This window comes from Rhinoraja longicauda, chromosome 6 (genome assembly GCF_053455715.1).
Source record: "Rhinoraja longicauda isolate Sanriku21f chromosome 6, sRhiLon1.1, whole genome shotgun sequence".
NCBI classification, from domain to species: domain Eukaryota; kingdom Metazoa; phylum Chordata; class Chondrichthyes; order Rajiformes; family Arhynchobatidae; genus Rhinoraja; species Rhinoraja longicauda.
Genome location: NC_135958.1, coordinates 2,292,600 through 2,301,864, shown reverse-complemented (window position 1 = coordinate 2,301,864; position 9,265 = coordinate 2,292,600). Strand labels below are relative to the sequence as shown.

The 9,265-nt window shown below is 44.1% G+C and overlaps 1 protein-coding gene across 3 annotated transcripts in view; it reads left to right on the top strand.

Moving 5' to 3' along the window:
- Window positions 1–5,840: 5,840 nt before the first annotated feature.
- The window catches only part of ctcf (CCCTC-binding factor (zinc finger protein)), a 29,057-nt gene continuing 25,632 nt past the window's right edge, over window positions 5,841–9,265 (top strand). The window contains exon 1 of one of the 3 annotated variants that reach the window (XM_078400352.1): window positions 5,841–5,998. The gene's annotated coding sequence lies outside the window, so the exon portion shown is untranslated. Of the gene's footprint in view, window positions 5,999–7,506; window positions 9,207–9,265 lie in introns of those variants that run through there. The other 2 variants (XM_078400350.1, XM_078400351.1) reach the window with 2 other exon arrangements.

Below are 9,265 nucleotides of genomic sequence, written 5' to 3'. Positions count from 1 at the left end.
GCAGTGGCTTGGGCTTAGGAATGGATGCCGACAATGATGGGTGGTGGTTGGAGGGGAGTGGCCGGGTGAGGTGGTCAAAATGAAGACTGAAGCCATTTACCCAGCATTTCACCTCTTTGGTAATCTTTCGTACAATTACTGTGGATGCAATGAAGGGTAATATAAGAAAATAACTGCAGATGCTGGTACAAATAAATACCAATGAAGGGTAATGCTCATTATCTCTCGTGGCACTGCTATAGCAACTAAAATCTCTGGGAATTACAAAGGTTGTATTTGATCACACGGATGGTGAGGACCTTTTCTGGCTGACAACTAAATCCACCAGAGCTTTTTGGTTGTAGAAGGACCTGCAGATGTGGATTTACACGACACCAAGGCCCCAATGCAAATTTTTTTTAAATGATTAACTGACAATAAGGTTTATTTAATTAAGTCATTGTAAACAAAAATGAATTAACCTTTGATTTTATAATTTTAAAGCCTTCTTGACAATGTGAGTTCACAAACCAACTTATCCCCTATTTCTTCCGCCATCTTGAAACCATTAGTGGTTCTGCCATATGCTTTTCATATTCAGCATGCTGTAACATGTGCATTAGGTTCATCAAACTAATCTTGGCAATGACAGGTGACATTGCTGGTGCCAAGAGAAAGGCAGTCTTATCAACCCTTCCACATATTTTTATTATGGACATAGCACTCACTTTATCTTGAAGTGACTTGGTCTTGGAAGTCTTTACCATTATTTACTGCTACTTGTGATACCTTGAGGCAATCTGGACATTCATGATACATCTGACAAGGTGTGCCCATCAGTTATTGCTTTCGTATGTAATCCTGGCCTGATCAAAGCCTGCTTGTCTTCAAATGCAAGGGACTGATCATAGCCAAATGGGGGCAGACTAGCAGGAGTAAATACTTAGAGATATAGAGAAGATTTGTGCAGCCACCAAAGGATTCTTCCAATAACCAGTAAATAGGCTGACCTGATAAAGACCGTGTACTGACAACATGACAAGAAGGAATGCTGTGACCTGCTGTGTTAATGTCATGACATTATTTATCAGCACCAGAGAGGAGGTGAAGAGAAAGTAGTATTGACATTTCAGGTCTGATTGAAGTTTATGGAGCTATAATTTTAAACCAGTTCCTCTATTCACAGATGCTGCCTGACCCAATGAGAAAAACCTCAGTTTTTTCTGTTTTTATTTCATATTTCCAGCTTCTACAGATTGTTTCTCGGAGCTATTACTCATTTCAGCTGTATTTCCGGCAAGTGTCACATTTATATAGCAGTGTATGTAGCAAACAGTTTAGTCTGCCTTTCTACAAAATACTAAAATTCGCTTAGCCACCAGTAAAAGAAAATCATAAATGGCCTCCCCTTATGTGAATTATAAGCCACAGCCCACCAAAGAACATAAATACTAAATAAAATCAGCTTCATTCAGCTGGTTTCACTTATCATAAAGTGTTAAGAGTAACTCAGCATCTCGGGAGGATATGAATATGTGACATTTCAGGTCAGGACCTTGCTCTCCCTCTTGGTTTCACTTATCCTTAGATTAGCAGAAGAGAAGGACAATGTAGGCTATTAAAACATTTCCACATTCATAGGGAAATAAGTTTTAAATTACAAATTTTATTTTCATTTCAATGCCAGTGAACAATAAATAAATAGAAAAATGAATTAAATCATGTCTAGTTAATCACAGTAACTAAGAAATATTTAACTTTTAACACTACCTGAAACACAATGGTGGGAAAGATTTAAACAAAGAAATTCTCCTCACTCAGAATGTGACTAAAATACTGCAAGGATGCATTGCTTTTGGGCTACTACCATCGATCATTATCCAGGCACCTCAGTTGTATGTGTGCATTGATTTTGGGTGAATCAATTTGGCTATGATGTCCTTATTTCTTTTCTCTTACATATTCCCCTCTGTCCCCTCACCACCTGCACTACACCCCATTTATAACACGTCTTTCCCACTTCTCTCCTCCACCATCCCCCTCAATACTCACATCACTCCCTGTGATGTTTGATGGACTGTGTGGGGTGGGAGGGACAGTTGCTCCTCCCATGCAGCAGGTGGCGCTGCACAGGACAAAGGGAGATGTTTTGTACATAGTTATCTTGGCTGTACACAGTGTGGAGTGTACAGTCAGATTGTGGGGTGGCAGTCATTTTAGTTGTCTTGTTGCCAGCATTGAGTTACGGTAATAAAGACTTCTGTTGTACCTTGAAGACTCGCAAAGTTTCATACAGACATAGAACAAGAACACGAAACTCTCCTACCACCTTTTTGTTCCCACTCACTTCCTGTATCCACCCTCCTTACCATGTAGTCTGCCACGCCCTTCTGTCAACCATGTTCTCCTTGTACTCCTCACCCAGCTCCCATCAATTCTCCCCACCTCTAACACATTAGCCTTCCCCATCCACCACTTCTCCGTGAATAGGCCCGGCCGCAGTCCCTCCAGATAGCTCCTCATCCCAGAATCCCTTCCCCAGCACTTCCCATACCTTCTTTCCAAGAATCCTATATTCTTTTTCCATCACCCAACTTCTCTCCTTGCCTCCACCTATTCCTCCATTGCCCAAAACCTCCCAACTCTCCATTTATGTGACCCCGCCCATGCCTAACCTTCACACATTGTCCCATCTCATATCTCCGACCAGTCTTACTGTCTCCGACTACATTTTATCTCTGTACCGCCCACTCCCCTAACATCAGTCTGAGGAAGGGTCTCGACCCAAAATGTCACCCATTCCTTCTCTCCAGAGATGCTGCCTCTCCCACTGAGTTACTCCTGCATTTTGTGTCTCGCCCCATCTCACATTATATCCACCTATTCTCCTTTCCCCGGCTCCTTTGCCTTCACCCCCATTGCTTCCTCAATCCTCATTGATCATCACCTCCAACCTCATCACCTTCTTTGCACCCCTATCTTTTGTCCCCCCACTTTCCCTTGCTCCTATTACTTTTCCCCTCATATCCCCTTCTCCTACCCCCATTTTTCTCCTTTTCCCCATTGTATCCAACTACTCTTCTCCCTCCTCCCACTGTGCCTGACTCGCTTTCACTCCCACCAATTTCCCCCTTCCCACACTAAATCCTCCTTTTGGCGAAACTGGCCCCTACCAGTTCTCTTCTCTAATGCATGCTCTCCCACCACTGTGTTCCCCCCACCAATTGCTCTACTATGCATGTTTCCCCACCAGTCCCCCCCAATGCATGTCGCCCAATGCTCATGCCCATACCTGTTTCTCCCATTGCACATTCCCCCAACAGTTGACCCCCCACCCCCCAATGCGGGTTCCCCCTTAGTTCTCTCCCCAATGCGTGTTCCTCCCCCCGTTCCCCCTTAGTTCTCTCCCCCGATGCGTGTTCCTCCCCCAGTTCCCCCCCATGCATTCCCCCACCAGTTACCCCCCCCCAATGTGCGATCCCCTACCATGCGTGTTACCTCACCAATTACTCCCCCCCCCCCCCCACTGGCTTATGTCCTTAGAAATTCCTTAGAAAGCTTAGGAAGTTTGGATTGTCCAACAACTCTCAGCAACTGTAGAAAGTATTTTATCAGATTGCATCATGGCATGGTATGGGAACAGCTCCATCCAAGACCGCAAGAAATTGCAGAGGACTGTGAACGCAGCCCAGAACATCACACAAACCAACCTCCCTTCTATTGACTCCATTTACATCTGATGCTGCCTGGAAAGCCACCAGCATAATCAAGGATGTCTTACCCAAGCCACCCCCTCTTTTCCCCTCTCCCATCAGACAAGAGGTACAGAAGTGTGAAAACACTCACCTCCAGATTAAACTACACTGAACTTTATCTAGTACTAAATATTTATTCTGCATCTGTACACTTTGGACTGCTCAGTCTGAAAAAGGGTCTCGACCCGAAAAAACACCTATTCCTTTTCTCCAGATATGCTGCATGACCCGCTGAGTTACTCCAGCTGTTTGTGTCTATCGTTGGTTTAAACCAGCAACTGCAAATCAATCCTACACGGCTCAATTGTAATCATATATAGCCTTTTCGCTGACTGGATAGCTCACAACTAAAAAGCTTTTCATTGTACCTCATTACATGTGACACCAAATTGGATGTGTAGGAAGGAATTGCAGATGCTGGTTTACACCGAGGATGGCAGATTCACTCAAGATAGACACAAAATGCTGGAGTAACAACGGGACAGGCAGCATCTCTGAAGATAAAGAATGGATGTTGTTTTGGGTCGAGACCACCCGAAACGTCACCCATTCCTTCACTCCAGAGATGCTGCCTGTCCTGCTGAATTAAAAAAAACTGGAAGTAGAAATTCCAATACTGGTAAAGAACTTGAACAATTTTGAATGGAAACTTTTAATTTGCTTTAAAATAAAGTCATGTGATAGGGGCAGAATTAGGCCATTCGGCTCATCAAGTCAACTCTGCCAATCATGGCTGATCTCTCTCCCTCCTAACCCCATTCTCCTGCCTTCTCCCCATGGCCCTGGACACCCATAATAATCAAGAATTTATCTATCTCTACCTTAAAAATACCCACTGACTTGGCCTCTACAGCTTTCTGTGGCAAAGAATTCCACAGATTCACCACCCACTGACTAAAGAAATTCCTCCTCGTTTCCTTCCTAAAGGAACGTCCTTTAATTCTCCGGCATTCCACGAGTGGAAACATCCACTCCACATCAACTCTATTTCAAGTCCTTGGATAAACTTGACAGAGGCACAAGGTACTGAATGGATTGACCACTGCTCCTCCACCATCACCACACATTGGCCAAGTACAAGTCTTGAGTGGGAACTTGGTCCCACCTTGGCCATTGCTGAGGCTGGGTAGGAGGAGGTGCCACCTGCCGGGCGCAGCGGTAGAGTTGCTGCCATACTGCGAATGCAGCGCCGAAGACCCAGGTTCGATCCCGACTGCGGGTGCTGAATGTACGGAGTTTGTACGTTCTCCCCGTGACCTGCATGGGTTTTCTCCAAATTCTTCGGTTTCTTCCCACACTCCAGACATACGATAGTGTTAAAAATTGTCCCTAGTGGGTATAGGATACTTCCAGTAGTATAAGAAAATAACTGCAGATGCTGGTACAAATCGATTTATTCACAAAATGCTGGAGTAACTCAGCAGGTCAGGCAGCATCTCGTGAGAGAAGGAATGGGTTACGTTTCGGGTCGAGACCCTTCTTCAGACCCTTCTTCAGATACTTCCAGTATCGTCCCTGGTGGACTCTTCGGAGGTGATGACTGTAGATCCATGTCTAGTTTGTACACACGATCCGTAATCCAGGTCGGGTGTCTATTACGTGATCTAGTATGCTGGTTCGGCTATTCTTCAGACTGGTATGGGAGCTTGAACTGTCTCGGTTTCTGCTTTCTACTTCACAACCGCCAACAGCTGGGCTATCTCGTGCAGGTTTCGCTCGCGTGGGTACTGGTTGCAAAAAGGTTATTTAGATTTTTACGTTTGGTGAGATGATCCACCCCCAAGTTGTCGAGCTGTGACTTGAAGAGTGACATGGTTGATGCACATCTGGCGGTGTCAGGAAGGATGTTCCACTCTGGGATATAGTGACTGTAGCTAAGTGCATTTGCTCTATGTGTTCTGCTAATAAAGTACGAAGCTGTACGCCTCAGAGTTTATACGTCGACAAACATGGTGTCAGAAGTGGGATCCAAGGAGGGGGTGGGGTGGGGCGGGCCGGCGACCGTTGAAACCGTTGATTTCAAACTGTGTGTTGGCGCGTTTTTCAGCCGCTACCCAGGTTGCATCGCGCGCTTCCCCACGGCTGTGGAGTTGCCGAGCATGCGCAGTGGCGCCGGAGGCCGCCATTTTCTATTCCCTGCTCTAATGGGAACGTTTTAACCGATTGGCGCCGCGCTTTCAGGGCGTTTCGGGCTGCTGGGGACCTCACGCAGGCACCGAGAGACACCGAAAGGGACTTTTTCTGCAAGAAAAGACGGTGAAAATGTAAGTGAAGGCGGTTCTAGGGGCCGAATGCAGGTCCTTTGTGCCGCCTCTAGGTGTCACGGTGGGGCTTGTCGGCTCTGGGTGTGTTTGTCTCCCTCTATCGTTATATTCGGACAGAAAAAATGCTCGGGGAAGAAAAAAAATTGTAACCGTGCGGCTAAAGAAACCCCCAAACGGCGGCGAGGGGGAATACAGCCGCCGAAAACGGTTCACCTGTGCGCGCCATGGCGGCTCCGGCGGCGAGGCAAGGTTGCTGGCGCTGAGCAGGCCTTTTCTTCTTTGTTCGTGGCGGGGCTTTCGCCTCGGCTGCAGCCGCTCCAGCAGTGCCTCTACCCAGTGTGACCGCCTGCTTCTGCTGCTGCTGCTGCTGCTGCCGCCGCCGCCGCCGCCGCCGCTGCCTCTCCCTCCCCTCCTCTGCGTGTGTCGACTTCAAGGCAGGGCCCGCTCGCTCGGTGGCACTAAAACTAAAAAGAGCTCCCTCTACAACCGGGCTGATCGCAGGCTGCCGGGCAGTGGAGGGTTATTTCTAACGGAGATGGCCGGGGCAGAGCCGCTACTGTCGGAATCCAAACATATGCTGTTTTGCCTCTCCCGTCTCGTCGCCATTTTATGCAAACCGGACACATTTTAATGAAGCTTTTGCAATCTTTTAATCCAACAACACGCAACATCGACAGGGGATTCGGCTGCAATGGTTTCATTTATGCCCGAGCAAATAAAACTGACCGCCTTCCTTGAAACTTTCTTAAATTGGATCAAATCAAAAACGTCTCCCTTAATTGCAAATGCAGCATATCAACTGCTTCTGTAAAGGAAGTAGGTAGTAATGTAGAGTGTGGCCTTTCCTCGGCATCAAGCCTAATCTGAGTAGTTCTACGAAAATCTAAACTCGAAGGTCTTGAACTTGCACTAAAAATAAATTAATACTTTGTGAGCTGATGTGGAGATGTCAATCCATATTTAAAACTGGCTTGGGTCTCAGTCCTGACACACTTGAAATTAATTACAACTTACATTCACCTTAAATATTTGTCTCCTCGAATATAATTGTCTCCTCGACTATTATATCTATTATAACTATTATAACTACTATTATGTGGTAGATCTGCTAAAATAAATTCAATATTTTTAAAAAACAATTTACATCTTTGCTGCATTTCTTCTAATCACTACTGCTAATAATGAATTTGAATGTGAAATGACAACCTCTGTCAAGTGTTCCTGTTGAGCTGTCAGCAGAGCAGCCATAGCTCCACAAGGTTGCTTTTTGAAGTCTCAAGTCTGCCCACTTTGGGAACATTTACAACAGTAAATATAGATAGGTACAGGACTTTTTCATACAGGGTAACTGACACCTTCGAGATTAACACTATTGAAGAAAACGTAGATCTTTAGTTTGGTTTTGCTAATCATGCATCTTAATAATAATAAATTTAAACCGGACTACTAGAATAAATGTATTTCTGAATTTTTATTAACATAAAATCATTTGACCTGACAGATTAATACCTGCTGATTTAGTCCAGCCTTTTACTGTACACATTATAAAGTAGGCTTAATTTTTTTTTACTGTTGATTTCCACATTTTTATAGAATTTATATTGCCAACCTTTGCCTTTCACTTAAAAGCAAGGAGGATAATGGGAACATGCATGGTCAAGTGCCCCAAAATAATTAGTTTTGTAGTAATCATGTTTAAACATTGGGATTAAAAATATATAATTTTGAAATTACTGATTTCAAATTCACTATATTAGATCATTACCACCTTGTTAAACTTGTCATAGAACTAGTAGTAGTGTTGTTATTTCTGAAATAAATATTAGAATATCATTGCATCACATTCAGGAGAGTAGATTATGCCACGAGGTACATGGGAAACTGGGTTGGAAATTTTATATTCATAAGAACATACCAGTATTAAGCATTGTGCTTTAGATGGATGAACCGAGGAGTAAACTGGGTTAATTGATCGTAATATGGGGGAATAAAATTGGATTAATGGTGAATTAGTGAAAATAGGTGCCTCATGATCAATGCAAGCTCAATGGGCAGAATGGCCTGTTTGCCTGCTGTGAATCTATGATTACATGACTTAAATAATGTGCTACTGAGTGGTCCTTATAATTGTAAAAAAAATTGCCAGCAATATAAGGTGAATATCCTGTCCTGCAACTGTGCTTACTATTGGCTCAAAGTACAAGTTGACAGGAAAGTGGACTTTGGGTGCATGGACACAAAGCTCCAATGAATGCAGGCCTCATGGTCTTTTCCTATAGGCTTTCACGTGTGTGCAACGAGAAGGGCAGGGACACCACAGGAAGGTGTGCTTGCCCTACTAGAGTTCAGTTGATACATTTTGGTATGAAGTAAGATTAATTTAATTAATTTTAATTAATTAATAATCCTTTATTCGTTACGATGAGAGGCAATCTGATTGAAATGGTACAATTTTAAAGAGCAAGCTGGGACAGAAATACAGGGCATACATGCTCGAGACCCTTCTTCAGACTAAATATGGCCAAGGGAGTTGTTAATGAGAGGGCAAAAGCTTTTTACTCCATTGGATCCCAAGTGGAATTGCATTCATACTGGATGTTTTTCTCTCTGCAGTAATGCCCTGCTGGCACTCAGTCATAGAGGCATGGTTTGCAGGTAGAAGAGAAAGGGGTGTTTTAATGAACTAAACATGGATGTTACATTGTTCAGTAAGGTATCAGTGTACAATTATCTGTGGAAGATATTGCCATGCCAGTTTCTAAATCAATTCCCTTAAGTGGCATGTTTCTATGAACCAGCAGCCAATAATCATACAGTGCCCTCCATAATGTTTGGGACAAAGACCCATCATTTATTTATTTGCCTCTACTCCACAATTTGAGATTTGTAATAGAAAAAAATCACGTGTGGTTAAAGTGCACATTGTCAGATTTTCATAAAGGTCAGTTTTATACATTTTGGTTTATCTTATCCCACCTTCACATCCACTCCCTACACAGGGAAATTTACATAGGCCAATTACCCTATAAAACCCGCGTGCCTTTAGGATGTGGGAAGAAACTGGAGCACCTGGAAGAAATCCATGCGCTCACAGGGAGAACATGCAAAAGCCACACAGACAGCACCCGAGGTCAGGATCGAACCCGGTTCCCTGGCGATGTGAGGCAGCAGCTCTGCCGGCTGTTGCCCAAATTGCCTTAATGTGACGGTACAGTTATCTATTGTTTGTCCCTTAAATTTGTTTACTGTGTCTAAATTGTTTTGCAT